General features: G+C 44.2%; 1 long non-coding RNA gene across 1 annotated transcript; it reads right to left on the bottom strand.

Annotated features, from left to right (window-relative positions):
• Window positions 1-17,180: 17,180 nt before the first annotated feature.
• Window positions 17,181-19,849, bottom strand: LOC140689751 (uncharacterized). The gene is made up of 2 exons (XR_012064832.1): window positions 19,508-19,849; window positions 17,181-17,751 (listed from the first exon to the last, which is right to left on the bottom strand). It is a non-coding gene; the product is annotated as an uncharacterized lncRNA (long non-coding RNA).
• Between the last annotated feature and the right edge of the window lie 526 nt (window positions 19,850-20,375).

Genomic DNA, 20,375 nt, shown 5'->3' on the forward strand with positions numbered 1-20,375 from the left:
TCCAACCGTCAAATGAAGGGGTGAAAGGGATGGTCTCCAAGTCCTAGCTCTGATGATCGGTGATTTTCCATATTTCTTCTAAGGGGATGAGAGGAAGGAAGAACACTGCTCATTCCTCAGGCTCTGGATCAGTTCTCTTAGCCAGAGGAATTTCATGGTGGAGGGGTGGGGGCAAAGCTGGGGGTTAGACTTCCACCAAAAGAGGCACCATACCCTGCAGCATGTGGATATTGGCTCCCAGATGTGGTCCCTGCACTGGAGAAGCCCACAATTGAAAGAGGAGGGTGAAAGAGAGAGGCCCGTACGTGGCCTGTACACATGAGAGGCAACCGTGAACATAATACTTCATACCTGCTAGAATGGCTGTAAAGAAAAAAAATGGATACTAACAGCATTGGTGAGGATGTGGAGAAACTGGAAGTCTTGTACACTGCTGGTGGTAAAGCAGCTGCTTTGGAAAACACTCTGGCAGCTCCTCAAAAGGTTATGCATAGAGTTATTATATGACTGAACAACTCCTTTTCTAGGTTTATACACCAAAGAACTGAAAATGTATGTCCATACAAAAACTTGTACACAAATGTTCATCACAGCATTATTCATAATAGCAGAAAATAAAAATTCAAATGTCCATCAACTGATGAAAGGATAGACAAAATGTAGGATGTTCATACCCTGGAATATTATTTGGCCATAAAAAGAATGAAGTACTGATACATGAGACAACATGGATGAATCATGAAAACATTATGCTAAGTGGAAGAAGTCATTCACACTAGGTATCAGTTCATTTAAGCAAAATGTCCAGAAGAAGCAAATCTGTAGAGACAAAAAGTAGATTAGTGGCTGCCTAGGGCTGGGGGCTTGAGAAGAAATGGAAAGTCCCTATTAATGGGTCTAGGGCTTCTTTTCGGGTGGTGAAAATATTCTACAATTGACTATGGTGATGGCTAAACAACTCTAGGAATATACTAAAGACTACTGGATTTTATACTTTCGAGTAAATTATATGATTTATATCTTAATAAAGCTACATATTTAAAAACTGGATAAAATAGGCTTTAAAGTAAAGACTGCTACAAGAGACAAAGAAGGACATTACATAATGCTCAAAGGATCAAACCAAGAAGAAGATATAACAATTGTAAATATTTATGTACCCAACATAGGAGCACCTCAACATGTAAGGCAAATGTTAACATAATAAAGGGAGAAATGGACAGTAGCACAGTAATAGTGGGGGATTTTAACACCCCTCTTACATCAATGGGCAGATCATCCAGACAGGAAATCAATAAGGAAACAGGCCTCAAGTGACTCCTTAGACCAGATGGGTTCAATTGATACCTATAGAGCGTTCTGTCCAAAAGCAGCAGAATACACATTCTTTTCAGATACACATGGAACATTCTTCAGGATATATCACATGCTGGTTCACAAAGCAAGCCTCAGTAAATTTAAGAAAATCAAAATCATATCAAGCATCTTTTCCAACCACAACACTATGAGATTAGAAATCAAAAAGAAAAAAACTGCAAAAGCCACAAACACGTGGAGTCTAACATGCTACTAAACAATCAATGGATCACTGAAGAAATCAAAGAGGAAATAAAAAAAAATACCTAGAGACAAATCAAAACAAAAACATGACAACCCAAAACCTATGGGACGCAGCAAAAGCAGTTCTAAGACAGAATTTTATAGCAATACAAGCGTACCACAGGGAGCAAGAAAAATATCAAGCAACCTACTTCTAAAGCAACTCGAGAAAGAATAAAACCCGAAGTTAGTAGAAGGAAAGAAATCATAAAGATCAGAGCAGATATAAGTGAAATAAAGACCAAAAAAGAAAAAATGAATGAAACTAAAAACTGATTCTTTGAAAAGCTAAAAGAAAGTGATAAACTTTTAGCCAGACTCATCAAGAAAAAAGGGAGAGGGCTCAAATCAATAAAATCAGAAATGAAAAAGGAGAAGTTACAACTGACACCACAGAAATACAATGGATCATAAGAGGCTATATATCAATAAAATGGACAACCTAGAAGAATTGGACAAATTCTTAGAAAGCTACAATTTCCCAAGACCGAACCATGAAGAAACAGAAAACATAAACAGATCAATTACCAGTATCGAAACTGAATCAGTAATTTAAAAACTCCCAACAAACAAAAGTCCAGGACCAGATGGCTTCACAGGGGAATTCTACTAAACATTTAGAGAAGAGTTAACACCTATCCTTCTCAAACTATTCCAAAAAATTACAGAGGAAGGAACACTTTCAAACTCATTAATTGAGGCCACCATCATCCTGATACCAAAAACAAAGATATCACCAAAAAAAAAAAAAAAAGAGAGAGAGAACATTACAGGCCCATATGACTTATGAAAAAAGATGCATAAACCCTCAACAAAATACTAGCAAGCTGACTCCAACAATACATTAAAAGGATCAGACACCATAATCAAGTGGGATTTACCTCAGGGATGGAAGTATTTTTCAATATCTTCAAATCAATCAGTGTGATACACCACTTTAGCAAACTGAAGAATAAAAACCATATGATCATCTCAATAGACACAGAATACTGACTGGTATATATAAAATAGATAAACAAGTTAAGCACAGGGAACGATATTTGGTATCTTGCAGTAGCTTATGGTGAAAAAGAATATGAAAATGAATGTATGTATATTCATGTATGACTGAAGTATTGTGCTGTACACCAGAAATTGACACAAGATTATAAACTGACTATATTTCAATTTAAAAAAAACAAATAAAATAGATGCAGGAAAAGCTTTTGATAAAGTTCAGCATTCATTTATGATAAAAATTCTCCAGAAAGTGGGCATAGAGGGAACATACCTCAACATAATAAAGGCCATATACGACAAAGCCACAGCTAACATCACACTCAATGGTGAAAAGCTGAAAGCATTTACTCTAACATCAGGAACAAGACAAGGATGCCCACTCTCACCACTTTTATTCAACCTAGTTTTAGAACTCCTAGCCAGAGAAATCAGACAAAAAAAAAAATAATAAAACGGATCCAAACTAGAAAAGAAATAAATCTGTCACTGTTTACAGATGACGTGATACTATACATAGAAAATCCTAAAGATACTCCCAGAAAGTTAATAGAGCTCATCAATGAATTTGGTAAAGTTGCAGGATAAAAAAATTAATATACAGACATTTGTTGCTTTTCTATACACTAACAACAAAATATCGGAAAGAGTAACTAAGGGAACAATCCCATTCACTATCACATCAAAAAGAGTAAAGTACCCAGGAATAAACATACCTAAGGAGGCAAAAGACCTACACTATGAAAACTATAAGACGCTGATGAAAGAAACTGAAGATGACAAAAACAGATGGAAAGATAAAACATTTCCTAGGATTGGAGGAATCAATATTCTTAAAACGACCGTACTACCCAAGGCAATCTACAGATTCAAGGAAACCCCTATCAAGTTACCAATGGCATCTTTCACAGAACTAGAACATAAAATTATTTAATTTGTATGGAAATATGAAAAACCCCACCCAGCCAAAACAATCTTGCGAACATCTAGCTTAATATCTATCTATCTATCTATCTATCTATCTATCTATCTATCTATCTATCTATCTATCTACAAATGTTGCTTTCCCAAGGAAGCCTTCCCCAACCCTTAAAACTGAGTCAGACCTCTGTTACACTCTGCCTATAGTATTTTTTAAAATTACCAACATTTTAAAGGTATTTTTATTATGATTAAAATATATATAACATAATAATTGTTAAAATGGCAAACTTTAAGTGTATAATTCAGTGGCATTGATCATATTCCCTCCTTTCCCCCTTAATTCCTTCACAGCACCTATCACAATTGTAATTTAACAAGTAAGACTTATTTGTAGATGTAGAATTATTTGTTAATGTCTGTCTTGGCTGCAAGTATGTAAACTCCTTAAGTTAGAGACTTGTCTTGTTTTCTAGGTATTCTCCAGTGCTTAGCACAGTGTCTGACATATTCAGTAATAAATAACTTTGAATAGATGAATGTATACATATGAAAACAGAAAAAATGATGAAGATACCAAAATATGGGGAAAAAATACAATAACCATGTTTCATATCAGTGGGAAGTGGGGGGACGAAGTGGGGAAGAATTAGAAAGCCCTGGATAGAGGAAGGAAGCAAGATGGCGGAGTAGAAGGATGTTCGTAGCTCACCCTCTCCCACAAATACACCAAAACTCACATCCACGGACCTACTCAGCCAACCAGACCACCTGCCAAACTCTGACAGAACATCGCCCTCTTCGAAAGACAAAGATGCCAAAAATCTGGTAGGAAAAAAGGCAAAAAGAAAAAAGAAAAAGCAAAACAGTGCAGGACCAGTCCCACGGGGAGGGAGCAGCAAAGGAGGACTGGCGCTCGTTCGCTGAACCTCCCCCTCTCCAACGGAGAGGCCAGCGGGATGGAGGGGGAGCTTCCGAGGCTTAGATCTGCCCGAGCACCCCTTGACTGACAGAACCAAGTTAAACGGGCACAAAGGGTCCCTGTGACACCCAGTCTGGGATGCGAGCCGGCAGCTGGGGCTGGGACAGGCGGCCCGAGCCGGGCGGAGGACAGGGACGGCTGCACTGAGCAGGAGGACTGCAGGGGGCTGCGCGCTGTGGCTGAGAGGGGATATGGAGCAGAACAACCTGGGTCCTCCATAAATTACGGGGGGAAAAAAGCAAAAAAAAAAAAAAAAAAGGCAAAGCAACACTGATGGTGTGCCCTGGGGGGAGAGGCGCTGTAACCTTTGTCTCCTCAGACCCATGGAGCCATTACTGGGCGCTTCTCGTGAGAAGAGAGACGGGGGCGCCATGTCCTCCTGTGTGCAGCACCCTGGCCCGGGCAGGGCCGAGACCTGAATCCGCACCCCAGGGCTCTGCAACCTCCTAGGCAGGACTGAGACTTGTTTACAGCCCGAGGCAGGTGGGATCTTTCTGCCCTGGCACCTCAGAGAACTCGCACCACCAAGACAAACAAGGAGCTGAGTTTTGGCACGGAGCAGGGGCAGGGCGATGTCGTCCCCCTCTCCCCCTCTTCCCTGAACCCACTTATGGACCTGAGGCGGAGCGGGCAGCAGCATAGAGCAGCGGAGCGACTGGCGCTGGGAGAGGGCAGGTGGCCCCCCGCCTTCCTGGCAGGAACGCAGCACCTGACCATGGTGCTGGGAGCAGGTGCGATCCGCCCGCCTACCTGGCCAGTCTGCAACATCCGACTGCGGCATTGGGAGGGGGAGTGACTTCGCCACCCACTGCGAAGGAGAGCAGCACCTGACCCAGTGCTGGGAGGGGGTGCAATCTTCTTGCCGACAGACACTGAAAGCAGCACAGACGAGGGCGCCAACGAAGGGCCTCTGGAAACAGCAAGCTGAGTTCACGAAACAGGGTGAAGACAGAAAGACTTCTCGATAAAACCATTAAGAGCACGCAGTCTCCAAGAGAACACATCCCTTTTTTTTTTTTAATCTTTTTTATATATGTTTCATTTTCTATTACTTTTTTAATCTTTACCTTTTAAACAGTTGTGTATGTTTACACTTTTAATCCCTTTAAAATTTTTCTTTTAAAATCTTTTTATTATTATTATTTTTAAAAATCCACCTCATTTCATCTTAATTCTCTTGATTTTGATCTCCTGTTATTGATTATTCACATTTTTTTTTTGGATTTTTTTCTCCTTTTTATTAAGGTTTTTAAAAGATATCTCAAATCAATTGCTATTCTGCTTCAACTTGCTCTTCTATTATTGATTATGCACTGTTTTCAAACCTCTTTTTTCTCCCTTTTAAAAATTCTCTCTTTTATCTTTTGTTAAAATCTGTTCTATTTTCTATTGCCTTTTAAAAATTTACTTTTTAAACAATTGTGTACGTCTCCAGTTTTAATCCCTTTAAAATTTTTCTTTTAAAATATTTTTATTTTTATTACTTTAAAAAATCCACCTCATTTCATTTTTATTTCTCTTGGTTTTGATATCCTGTTATTGATAATACACAGGTCTCAAATATTGTTTTCTGATCTTTTCTCCTTTTTTAAAGGTTTTTAAAAGATGTCTCAACCTAATTGCTATTCTGCTTCAACTTGCTCTTCTATTATTGATTATACACTGTTTTCAAACCTCTTTTTCCTCCATTCTTTTAAAATTCTCTCTCTCTCTTTTTAAAGTTTTATTCCTGCATAGGCTTTAGATAGATAAATAAATAAACTCCTTAAGGACCACAATAGATAACTGATACTCCTTAAGCCACAGTGCCAGAGAGATGTGAGCAATATGAAGAAGCAGAGGAACCACTCCCAATTAAAAGATCAAGAGAAATCCCCTGAAAGCACAATCAATGAAATAGACATTGATGTTCTACTAGATCAAGATTTCAAAAAAGGAGTGATCAAATTGCTGAAGGAACTAAAAGAGATAGTGTTTAGAGATATAAAATATGTCAAAAATGAAATTGAAGCTATAAAGAAGAGCCAAGTAGAATTGGTAAACTCACTGGCTGAAATGAGAACTGATCTAAAGGCTGTACAAAGCAGGCTAGCTAATGCAGAGGAACGAATAAGTGACCTGGAAGACAGGACAACAGAAAGCACCCCAATCAGGACAGCTGAAAGAAAAACAAATAAAAACAATGAAAACAATATAAGGGACCTATGGGATAATATAAAGCATGGCAACCTATGCATAATAGGGGTTCCAGAAGGGGAAGAAAGAACAAAGGGGATTGAAAAGGTATTTGACGAAATCATGACTGAAAACTTCCCAAACCTAAAGAAGGAATCAGATATCCAAGTACAGAAGGCTCAGAGGGTCCCAAACAGGAAGAACCCAAGCAGACCCACACCAAGACATATCATAATCAAGATGGCCAGAGTTAAGGATAAAGAAATGATCCTCAAGGCAGCAAGAGAAAAACAGAGTGAGTTACAAGGGAACCTCCATAAGGCTCTCAGCTGACTTCTCTTCACAAACACTACAGGCCAGAAGGGAGTGGCAAGATATATTCAAAGTCCTGAATGAGAAAAAGATGCAGCCTAGGATACTTTATCCAGCAAGGCTATCCTTTAGAATAGAAAGAGAAATAAAGAATTTCACAGACAAGCAAAAACTAAAAGAGTTTAGCAACACTAAATCCATGCTAAAAGAAATATTGAAAGGTCTACTCTACATAGAAAAGAAGCAGGATGCTACAGAAATGAAAAACTCATAACTGGAAAGGTGATAACTACCATGAATTACAAATAGAATAGACACAAAATTGTAAAAGAAGACATCTAAATCATTAAGAGTGGGAGAGGGAAGCAAGAAAATATAGAGTATTTTTTTCCTTCTTTTTTTTTTTTTTAAAAAAATTCTGTTCTTGGTAGGATGGGTTTGAGATTATATTACTATCTGTTTAGTACAAACAGTTATAGTAATAGGTTAATAGACTTACAAAAAAGGGTAACCACAAGACAAAACTTACAAATGAGTCACAAAAACTAAATAAAATCCAAGATAATACAAAGGAAAATTACCAACCCACAAAAGGAAGAAGAAAGGAACAAAGAGGAAATACCAAGTCAACTGCAAAAATAAGTTCAAAATGGTAAACTTATGATAAACACTCATCTATCATTGATTACTGTAAATGTTAATGGACTAAATGCTCCAGTCAAAAGACATAGAGTGGCAGACTGGATAATAAAGCAAGAACCTTCAATATGTTGCATACAAGAGACCCACTTAGGGAGAAGGACACATATAGATTGAGAGTGAAAGGATGGAAAAGGATATTCCATGCAAATAGAAAAGCCAAAAAACTCAGGTGTAGCAGTACTGCTTTCAGACAAAATAGACTTTGAAACTAGGGCCATAAAGAAAGATAAAGAAGGACATTTTATAATGACTAAAGGAGTAATACAAGATGAGGATATTACAATCATTAATATATATGCACCCAATATAGGAGCACCTATGTACATAAAACAACTACTAACAGAGATAAAGGGGGAAGTTGATGGGAATACAATCATTGTCGGAGATTTTAACACCACATTAACATCACTAGACAGATCTTCCAGACAGAAAATAAATAAGGCAACAGAGAAATTAAATGATACAATAGAAAAATTAGATTTGGTGGATATTTTCAGAGCATTACACACCCCAAAAATAGGATATACATTCTTTTCAGGTGCACATGGAACATCTTCTAGGACTGATCATGTACTTGGGCACAAAAGAAGCCTCAACAATTTTAAGAAGATAGAAATTATCTCAAGCATCTTTATTGACCACAATGCCGTTAAACTAGAAATCAACTACAGAGAAACAAAGGAGAGAAAAAGGAAAGCATGGAGATTAAACAACATGCTATTAAAAAACCAATGGGTCAATGATGAAATCAAAGTTGAAATTAAAAAATACCTTGAGACAAATGAAAATGAAAACACAACCACACAAAATTTATGGGACGCAACAAAGGCAGTGCTAAGAGGGAAGTTTATAGCGATACAGGCCTTCCTCAAAAAAGAAGAACAATCTCAAACAATCTAACCCCCCAGCTAAAAGAATAAGAAAAAGAAGAGCAAAAAACCCCAAAAGTCAGCAGAAGGAAGGAAATTATAAAGATCAGGGAGGAAATAAATAAAATAGAGATTTAAAAAAACCATAGAAAAAAATCATCAAACCAAAAGCTGGTTTTCTGAAAAAGTAAATAAAATTGACAAACCTCTGGCCAAACTCACAAAGAAGAAAAAAGAGAGCACAAATAAGCAAAAAAAGAAAGGAAAATGGAGAAATTACAACAAATAACATAGAAATACAGAATATCATACGAGAATATTATGAAAAACTATGTGGAACCAAAATGGATAACCTAGATGAGATGGAAAAGTTTCTGGAAACATACAGTCCACCAAGAATGAATCAAGAAGAAACTGAACACTTGAACAATCCGATCACTAGAAATGAAATCGAATTAGCAATAAAAAACCTCCCTACAAATAAAAGTTCAGGACCAGACGGCTTCACAAGGAATTCTACCAAACATACAAAGAAGAACTCATACCAGTCCTTCTCAAACTCTTCCAGAAGACTGAAAAAGAGGGAATACTCCCAAAGTCATTCTATGAAGCCACCATCACCCTGATACCAAAACCAGACAAAGACACTACCAAAAAAGAGAATTACAGACCAATATCACTGATGAACATAGGTGCAAAAATCCTTACCAAAATACTAGCAAATAGAATCCAACAGCACATAAAAAAGATTATACATCATGATCAAGTGGGGTTCATCCCAGGGACACAAGGATGGTTCAACATACACAAATCAATCAATGTAATATATCACATCAACAAGAGAAAGGACAAAAACCACATGATCATCTCAATAGATGCAGAAAAAGCTTTTGATAAAATTCAACACCAATTTATGATAAAAACTCTCACCACAGTGGGTATAGAGGGAACATATCTCAACACAATAAAAGCTATATATAACAAACTTACAGCCAGCATAGTACTCAATGGTGAAAAACTCAAAAGCTTCCCACTAAAATCTGGGACAAGACAAGGATGCCCACTATCACCCCTCCTATTCAACATAGTCCTGGAAGTCCTAGCCACAGCAACCAGGCAAGAGAAAGAAATAAAAGGGATCCAAATTGGAAAAGAAGAGGTAAAAGTGTCACTGTATGCAGATAACATGATACTACATACAGAAAACCCTAAATGGTCCACACAAAAACTGCTAGAAATAATCAAAGAATTCAGCAAAGTAGCAGGATACAAGATTAACATTCAAAAATCAGTTGCATTTCTTTATACTAATGATGAATCAACAGAAAAAGAAAGTAAAGAAACAATCCCCTTTAAAATAGCACCCAAAGTAATAAAATACCTAGGAATAAATCTAACCAAGGAGGTGAAAGACTTATACATGGAAAACTATAAAACACTGATGAAGGAAATTAAAGAAGACTTAAAAAAATGGAAAGATACCCCATGCTCCTAGATTGGAAGAATGAATATTGTTAAAATGGTCACACTGCCCAAGGCAATCTACAGATTTAATGCAATCCCTATCCAATTACCCAGGACATAGTTCACAGAACTAGAACAAATCATAATAAAATTTATATGGAACCACTAAAGACCTAGAATTGCCACAGCATTACTGAAGAAAAAGAAAGACACTGGAGGAATAACTCTCCCAGACTTCAGACAATACTACAGAGCTACAGTAATCAAGACAGCATGGTGTTGGTACAAAAACTGACATATGGACCAATGGAACAGAATAGAGAGCCCAGAAATGAACCCACAAACTTTTGGTCAACTCATCTTCGACAAAGGAGGCAAGAATATACAATGGAATAAAGACAGTCTCTTCAGCAAATGGTGCTGGGGAAACTGGACAGCAGCATGTAAATCAATGAAGCTAGAACACTCCTTTACACCATACACAAAAATAAACTCAAAATGGATCAAAGACTTAAACATAAGACAAGATACAATAAACCTCCTAGAAGAAAATATAGGCAAAACATTATCTGACATACATCTCAGAAATGCTCTCCTAGGGCAGTCTACCCGAGAAATAGAAATAAAAGCAAGAATAAACAAATGGGACCTATTTAAACTTACAAGCTTCTGCACAGCAGAGGAAACCATAAGTAAAACAAAACAACCACCTACAGAATGGGAGAAAATTTTTGCAAATGAAACCGACAAAGGTTTGATCTCCAGAATATATAAGCAGCTCATACGACTTAATAAGAAAAAAACAAACAACCCAACCAAAAATGGGCAGAAGACCTAAAAAAGCAATTCTCCAAGGAAGACATACAAATGATCAACAGGCACATGAAAAAATGCTCAATATCACTAATTATCAGAGAAATGCAAATCAAAACTACAATGAGGTATCACCTCACACCAGTCAGAATGGCCATCATTGAAAAGTCCACAAATGACAAATGCTGGAGAGGCTGTGGAGAAAAGGGAACACTCCTACACTGCTGGTGGGAATGCAGTTTGGTGCAGCCATGGTGGACCACCGTATGGAGATTCCTCAAAAGACTAGGAATAGACTTACCATATAACCCAGGAATCCCACTCCTGGGCATATATCCAGAAGGAACCCTACTTCAAAATGACACCTGCACCCCAGTGTTCATAGCAGCACTACTTACAATAGCCAAAACATGGAAACAGCCTAAATGTCCATCAACAGGTGACTGGATAAAGAAGAGGTGGTATATTTATACAATGGACTACTACTCAGCCGTAAAAACCGACAACATAATGCCTTTTGCAGCAACATGGATATTACTTGAGAATGTCATTCTAAGTGTAGCAAGCCAGAAAAAGAAAAACACCATATGAGATTGCTCATATGTGGAATCTGAAAAAAAAAACATAAATACAAAACAGAAAAAGACTCATAGACATAGAATACAAACTTGTGGTTGCCAAGGGGGCGGGGAGTGGGAAGGGACAAATGGGGATTTCAAAATGTAGAATAGATAAACAAGATTATACTGCATAGCATAGGGAAATATATACAGGATCTTGTGGTAGCTCACAGTGAAAAAAAATGTGACAATGAATATATGTATGTTCATGTATAACTGAAAAATTGTGCTCTACACTGGAATTTGACACAACATTGTAAAATGACTATAACTCAATAAAAAATGTTAAAAAAAAAGAAAGCCCTGGATAGTCCATATTCTGAAGGATGACTGTATTATTTCCACAGCATTGCATTATGATTGTTTCTTTCTCCTAGACTTGCACACCCCAGAGATGGGGAGCTCACTCTCTGTCATGCTTGGAAAGCTTTATCAGTGAGAACAGCCTTCCTCACTGGGCTTGCAGCAGCCTCCTGTGCCATGGTTCTAAACAGCCTCCTCTCTGCACCCAGGCCTGGGCAGGCAGTGCTGGGAGAGGCAGCTGGGGGCTCTGGGAGTATGGTCAGTTCAGGGCTCACGATCCTTCCCTAGACCAGACTCCATCCACAGGCTCCCATCTCCTGGCCTCCTGCCTCCAGCCCAGCTGACTTCAGCCTGTATTCACTGCTGCCAGATTCACCTCCCCAGACTAGGCTCTCCTTCTGCTTCTGCTGCTTCCACGCCTCCCAGGGCTCTGCCTCTGGTGGCCCTCATGCCTGGCTGCTTCCAGTCTGGCCACACTGGCCTATCCAGACCAAGGAGTTAGCTGGGCCCGATCTGACTGCCCTGAAGGCCACCTGTGACTCCTCCACAGCGACACCTTCAGTCCACAGGGTGCCCTTCCTGTCACCTGGGCATCCACAACCTTTCAGACCCAGGATGAACTGTCCTTGTCTCTGGTTCCTTCGAAGCCCTTCCTCCAACCTGGCCTTCTTCAGGCTCTGGAAGGCTGGTATCCCCACTGGACAGAGCATTTAACAGGGCTCTTGACATACTTGATGGGTGCCCCCGAGGGATGGTAAGGTCTACAGCTGCAGCCTCAAGGAACACAGGGTACAAGTTGCCAGACCAGTTCCAGCCTAGCAGGTCCAGCCTCTCCTGGGCTGGCTCCTTCCCTCCAGACACTGCCCACATCACTTGGCTCCAACTCCTGCAAGTGGTGTGGCACAAAAAGGAATTCAGGTGGGTCAAGCTGCTGTGTAAACCCTCCTCTGGCTCTCAGTGGCCACCTCCAGCCTCCCCATCTGTGACCCTGGAAAGGGGAGGGGGGAAGATAAGGCCTCTCTCAGGCTATTGGAGGAATGCAGGCCCACCCTCCCCCGGGAGCAGCAGCTGGCCTGTGGCTACAAGGCCAGGACAGATGAGCAAGCCTGAGATGGAGCCTTTGCTTCTGGGGTTGGCCTGGAGGGGCTGAGAAGCAGAGAGAGCCGTCAGAGCAGCCGTAAAGGCCTCCGACTTTAGAACAATGTTAAACAAGATTTCAAATTTCTTTCTTCACGGCTACCCTGCAAGGCTGACAGAGCAGGCATTATCTTCCCCATTTGACAGATGGAGAAACTGAGGCTCAGAGAGTGTGTCTTGCCCAGAATCAGAGTAGGTCCAGAGCAGAGGTGGACAGAAACCTAAGGCGTGAGTCCCCCAGCCTGCTGCTAAGAGAGCTCCCGGGCGTTGCTGGGAGGTTTACGGTGCCTGAGGGGTGGCCCTTGTGCCTTTGAAAGCATTTCATACACACCAGCTGACACACTTTGTTCAACTTTCCTGCAAGGACAACAGGGGTCAGGTGTTTTGTCTTCATTTGCACAGAGGATGATACTGAGGCTCAGAGAAGCCAAACAACTTACCCAAAGTCACTCAGCAAGAAAGCAGAGGGGCAGGCACTCTGGGTTTTCAGCCCTCTCTTCCCCTACAGGGACCCTCACCTACTTGTCCTTCCCAGCTCTGCCGCAGTCTGACTGTCTCCCTTCCGTGGAGTCTGCAAAGCAGGCCTAGGCCTCTGTGAGCCCCCAGCCTGGGGAGAGGGAGGATGCGGCCTCTGCCTGCGGCCCACGTCCAGGGCGGGGGCTGGGCCTCATGCTCCTGGAGGGCTTGTGGGTAAGGAGCCCCCCCCCATCTGGAAGGAGGAGGGCCCCAAGGCAGGGCCCAGACCCCGGCCCTGGGAGAGGCCTCCACCTGTGAGGCACATTAACGTTTATTCCATTTGCTCCCTCTCTCCCTTCCTCATGCCCCATCCCACCGCCCCCATCAGAACAATGGCCATTCACTCTGTAGCTCAAACACTGGCAATTTCTCCCCATCCCTACAGAGGGCTCACACCCTGGCATTTATCCCTTGTCCCTCTCCCCTTCTGCACTCCAGCAACTCAGACCTTGCCCTTCCCTGAATCCCTGTCTTCCTTCGCATCCTTCGTTGCAATGTTGTTTCCTCCACCTGCAAGGCCCTCCCTCTCCTCTCCAACTGTCAGTGCCCTCCCGATTATGCAAGGCCAGTCTCAAGATGTCCCTGTTAGAAGCCTCTCCTTCCTCCCCTTGGCCTGTACTCCTTCTGGGCACAGATCACAGGCATCTGGACTCTGGAGTTCCGTGTGTCTTCCTTCTCCCCGCTTCTTGGCTGGGGGTGTCCTGGGGCCAGGACTGGGTCCCCTGTCCTCAGGATCCCCCATTCTTTGGAAGGACAGGGCCTGGACCAGAGTAGGCACTGGTGAATGAACGTCTGACAAATTGAATCCACTGGTCTGAATCACAGATTAATAGAATGTATATAGTGGAAGGGCTTCGGGGAAACTTCAAACACCGCACTAACGTGCAGACAAGGAAGCTGCAGCCCAGAGAGGAGCAGGGACCTGCCAAGGTCACACAGAAAGCTGGAGCGGACCCTCTGGCTCTCCCCTCCCCTGTCTGTCATTGACTCACATGCTAAAGGCCACCTTGCAGAGACAGGGAAACATTCTTATTGACTGAAAACTTCTTCCTCCATCCAATTGCAGGCCCCTTCTCATGCCTCTGGGGTGGGATTCACTCTTCGGCTGAGCCCCTCTGGATCACACAGGGAAGGAGACGCTACATAGCAGCTCCAAACTACACACGTCCCAGTCCAGGACTTATTCCATTTAGAGATCAGCCAGACCCTTCCCTTCAATTCCCAATGAAGAAACTGAGGCTTAGAGACGGAAGCAGCTCACCCAGGTTCAACACAGCAGAGTCAAGTCCAGAACTTGGCCAACGCCAGGCTCAGTGGGCAGAGACCTGACCTCTGACTTACCTGGTTTCCAAGTTTTCTCGGGTGGTCCCCAGGCTTGTGTCCAGCCGGCTCTCCTGTGGGGCTGCTCTGCTGCCCGGCATCCTGGGGTCCTGGTAGGGGCCGCTGAGTCCAGCCCCAGAACTGCGTGGCATCTACTGTGGGCATCCGCCGGAGAGAGGAGAGCTGTCTCCCACTGCACGAGAGGTTAGCCTTGACTGGGCAGGGGGGTGGGCCTGGGGCCGGGGTGGGGGTGGGGGGCGGTGACTGGAGTGGCCCAAAGAGACCCATTTCCTCTCTATTTTTAGAAGCTCAAAACACTCTTCAGCTGTGAAGTTGCTCATGATTAAAACTTTCCTTTTCTTTGTGGTTTTGTTCCACTCAAGATGAGGAGAATTTCAATGAAGTCAGTGTTCTTTTTGATGCAAATCCACTCTGGTTCTCCTGCGAAGTCTGGCCAGTGTGTTCAGGGCTTCTGGGCCCCCAGGAAACCTCCTCATTGTCATTAAAACACTGCATCGGAGCACAAGGGGTTTCTTAGCACTAATCTGGACCCAGATCCTGCAGTGACTGCTAACCTCAACTGCCCACACCCTGAAACCTTGCCTCACCATCAGCTGGATGCAGCCCCGGGAAGGGGTTCCACCTGCTTAGTCCACTTGCCCCAGGCCCTGCACTGGAAGCTGGAGACCCAAGGAGGACTGGCGGCTCCTGTCCTCAAGGAACCCCGGTCTCAGGGAAGGAAAGAGACATTTTCAACAGCGAGGGCCATTATATAGTTGACAGAAGCACCTAAACTGAAGCAGACATGATAGACGACCTAGGAGCCAGACCAACCAGGGGCATCTAAATACAAGCGTCAATCTGTTCCTTCAGCTGAAGAAAAGTGTGGATGGTGGGTTTGCAGGCATCCATGAACAGATGTGGGAAGTCCATACAGGGCAGGGAGAACAGAGGGCTTTCTCTGAATCCCAGAAAGCTTCCCTCTTTATACCCTGTCTTAGTTCCCTGCTGGAACAAAGTACCACAAACTGAGTGGCTTCAAACAGAAAGGTGGCTCTCACAGTTCTGGAGGCCAGAAGTTTCAAATCAAGGTGTCATTAGGGCCATGCTCTCTCTAAAGGCCCTAGGGAAGAATCTTTGCCTCTTCTAGCAAGTCCTGACGTTCCTCGGCTTATAGTCTCTCTGTTGGTCCACACTGAGGCAGAAACAAAGTTTCCCCGAAATTGCTGACTTAGAACGTGATAATGCAAATGTGTGCTCAGAGCCAGTTTTAGGCAAGACAGGGCTTAGGAAAGGAGAGGGGGTGGAGTGAGGGTTGAGAGAGAAAATGAGGGCACATGGGGAGGAGGAGAGTGAGGAAATGGGAGGAGAGGAGGCTGGAGGGACTCAGAGGACAGCGTGTGCTGAGGGTGGAGCCCCCGGCCCCGTCACATGTAGACAGCTCGATCTTCCCCGTCCTGGGCCCTGGCGAGCCACCCTGAGCAGAGTGGGTCTTGGACCCTCTGCGAGGGGCTCAGGCCTTGATGGCCTTGGTATATAACTGAAGTCTGAGAGCACACTGCTCTCGGCCAGAGCCGTCTAAGGGCTTCCCCTGTTTGAGTGTAAGCAGGAATCCTCACACTGGGCCCCAGGGCCCTCTGTGATCTGGCCTCACCATCTCTCTGACCTCGTCTCCCACGAAACCTCCCTCCTGCCTCCCGGACACTAGCCTCCTTGCTCTTCCTCCTGCCTCACGGCCTTTGTATGGACTGTTTCCTTGACCTCAAACACACTGTCCCCATACCGGCTGGCTAACTCTTCACTCCCTCAGTCTTTGCTCAGGTGTCACTTTCTCAGCAAGGCCTTCCCCAAACACTGCAGCTAAAAGCACAATCCCACCCACCGCTCCCCACCCTCTTTCTTGTTTATTTTCTCCACGCTGTCACCACCATCTAATTCCAGGACACTGGGTGTGTTACCATCTACTGGTTCATTAGGACGCAGGCTTCTGGAGGGCAGGGAATCTGTCTCTTTTGTTCCTTACTCTGAAACAGCGCCTGGCAGACAGTAGGTGCTCAATACAAGTTGGTCAAATGAATGACTTCTGACCTGTGAGTGTAAATGTGGAAAAGCTGTGGACACCGACCATTGCGGCACAGTCAACAGGTCCTTTTGGAAACAGTTCCTGGGTTTTTCCAGGCAAAAAGGGGCACTCCGGGTAACAGGCAGGATAACTAAGATGATGATTCAACCTGAAGATATGCTGTTTGGTTAGTGATGAGGAAAGAAAGAAGGGGTATTAGGAACGCCAAGAAAAACAACTCCCCAGAACAAATCATGGCACAACGAGCGCGGAATGACTGTTAACAATTAATCAGAAGATAGTCCATGTGTGTGCCGGGCTGCGCCCCACAGGCCTGCAGGCCTTGTGGACGGCCAGGCTCGAGACCAAGAAAGAGCTCGAAGACAGTGACAGAGACATCGATGGTTTATTGGACAGGGGATCTTACTGCCTGGAACAGACAGCCCTGGAGCAGCACCCTGCTGGGGGAGGCAGGCGGCAGGCAGCAGTCTTCACTACTGCGGGGAGGAGACCCTTCATAAGGGGAATTGACGCCAGGTGGGCTCATCTGTTACCAGGGACTAATTAAGCCCTATAATTAAGAGGATTGGATCGTCATGTGAGAGAAGCAGAGCCTGATCGAGCAGGGGAGGTGCAGAGAGCAAGAGAACGGCCATCTTGAACGGCCTGACGATAGTGTCCTCGATGCCAGCGCTGGGCTCTGTGGCACCAGCCTGCGGAAGGAAACATCGCAGCAGCTGGCTGTCGGGCTCAGCAGTGGAGGGTTAGCGCTGTCAGAGTAAAGCAATTGCTACACTTGCCAGTTGTTGACTTTGAGAATCAAAACCAGTTTTCCAATCGGTCTCTTAGCCACCTTCATGGTCTTTGCCATATCTGCCTGCCTCCGGTTTTGGACATCATTTAATATTTTTCTTCACCTCGACTCACTTTTAACATTTAGGAATTGACTCTAGCTTCATCCTAAACAATTAGATTTGTGAAATCACAGACTGAAGGACTCTTTAAACACACCCACATATATTTCCCAATGCATATTAAAGTGAATATGAAACTTCTGTAAAATATCCATGTACCACCTTTAATGTTTGATCATAGGACACTTTTGGAATCTGCTGTAGAAAAATCTGGGAAATTTCAATTTTGTCTTCATTCAAGAATGCAAATGTTATTTGTCTGAACAAGGCCAGAGTTAAAGACCAGCTGACAGAAGACGCAGAGTAAAGGGGTGTGGAGGGGGTCTCTCAGTTCATCTTACACTGAGGGCTTCAAGATACTGTGAGAAGTGGATAGAACAAGAGGTGGAGAGGTAAGACGCTGTTTAAAGGTACAGAAGTAAATAACAGAACCAAAGATTAGGGCAAATGATGAAACATTGGAAGGAGGCAGGCAGGGGAGCTAAGAGTAAGTGCTCGGTCACTGTACACAGGGGGCGTTTGTGATGACCGAATCAAGATCTAGAGAGAAGCACATGCTTTAAACCTGGGAACCCTTTTACGAGACAGATGTCAAGAACAGAAATGGTTAAAAAATCAAGTGGTTTGTATCTGTTAATCCCATGCCCCTAATTTATCCCTCCTCCCACTCCTCTCCCCTTTGGTAACCATAAGTTTATCTTCTGTATCTGTGAGTCTGTTTTTTTTTGTGTATACATTCATTCATGTTATTTTTCAGGTCCTACATAAAGGTGATATTATACAGTACTAACACAGTATTGTACTCACACTTCAATAAAAATCAATACAAAACCAAACAAAAGATCCCCCAGGTGCCTCTGGGGCTTGGGCAAGGGGAATACTGCTGAATATTTTCAGTATGGGCTCCTCTGGGCTAAGTGTTTTGTTACCATGTATATGTATTACTAGGATGTAATTTTTTTTTTTGAAATGCATCCTGGTGTTCTGGCTTGAGGCTTCATGGGCCCAGGGCACAGAAAAAAGGAGGACTTTGGGCCTCTGCTGGCCCCTGCTAGCCGCAGCGCCCCCCACCTTCAGGTTTCTCAGGAACCACAGATCTCGCTGTCACCACCCCCACCCACAGAAATCGTCTTCCTCCATCCCCCACAGGATGCCTTCATCTGCCACCGGGTGTGCCCTGGACATCAGGTCCCAAGGCCCGGCTACGAGACCCCAGTGCTCCTGAGAGCGCCGTGGCCCTGGGCTGCAGCCGAGTCCCTTTCTCCACTGAACAGGAGGGATCACAGAGGAGTTTCCTCCAGCTGTAGATAGAAGCCAGGGATTTCTGAGGCTCAGCTTTCTCTGCAGGAACTCAGATTCTCAGACAGTCAGGCCACAGGGCAGCGCCCTCCTGAGAGTAGGGGCGGAGGGGCATGGGCGCACAGAGGATTCTAGGAAGTGGGGACAGGACTGGGAGGGGGCGACAGGGCCACCTGGGACCAAGTCCTTTGCGGGAGGAAACTGGGACAGAGGGGAAGCAGAGGAGCAAACCCAGAGGCCTGCCCACCCCTGTAGAGGAGGCGCCCTCTTCCCTCCCCTGCAGAGGCCTGGCTCCAGGGCCGCGTGACCTGCGTCCTCGGGATTGGATGGCACAGGTCGAGGTTGAGCACACAGGTTTTTGGATTTGCTCTGTGACCCTGGCCGAGTCCGCTTACCCCTCTGAGGCCTGGTTTCCTCATCTGCAAAAAGAGGACTCTTGCTCGCAAGAGGCAGAAATTCTAACTGAAACCACCTTGGGCCAGAAGAACAACAAAAGGACTCACCCAGTCCACAGTGGGGTTAACAGTGGAATAAAGGAGGTGAGGAGGGCTGCCTGGGACCATTTGTTCTGCCCCCAGTACAGCTTCCGCCTCTCCTGTCCTCCTCCTTCCTGGTCACCGCGCTCCACACCCTGCACGGGCTCCCCCTTGTGGAGACACGGGAGAGCAGGTGGAGACAGCCGCAAATTCCTTCCCTTCTTCCCCTAATCCAAGTGGTCCCAAATGCAGGGCACCGGCCTTGTCCAGATGTCCTATGTGACGTAATGAAGAGCTATGTTTCCCTGTGACGTGGTGGCCAGCTCAGAAATGCTCTCACCGCCTTGTGTTTGGTTTCCTCCCCTTTCTGCCTCCTTCCTTCGCCTCCTCACTTTTGTGCTCTAGGATGCACTCCTGAGAGCGTAAGCTTTGCCTTGGGCTCTGTTTTCTAGGGAAACTGAGATGAGATAGCTGCTTCCAAGCTGTGACCTTGGGCACATTACTTAACCTCTCTGTGCTGTCAATGGCCTCCTCTGCCAAATGGCATCATAATAATTACTATCTCATAGGGTTGCAGTGAGTTAATACACAGAAAGCACTTAGAGCTGTGTGGAAGTTTTCAGTAAGAGCTAGTCTTTGTTATTTTCGTTACCTGAGGCCCCGGGGAAAGCTGTGTAAATTGAAACAGAAGTAGATCATCTTGAGAAGAATGGAGGTTTGGATGACTTTCTCCAGGGGTCTCGTCAGTGGCAGAACCTCAGGGCTGAGGGTGCTCATTGCTGCCCAGGCTGCACCCCCTTGGGCTGGCTGCCCCCAAGCTGGGGGAGGGGGACCAAGGCAGGGAAGCAACACTGGACTGAGAGCCAGCACCACTTGGTTTCAGCCTGCGTGACCC

The sequence above is a fragment of the Vicugna pacos genome, chromosome 27 (assembly GCF_048564905.1).
Source record: "Vicugna pacos chromosome 27, VicPac4, whole genome shotgun sequence".
Lineage (NCBI taxonomy): Eukaryota > Metazoa > Chordata > Mammalia > Artiodactyla > Camelidae > Vicugna > Vicugna pacos.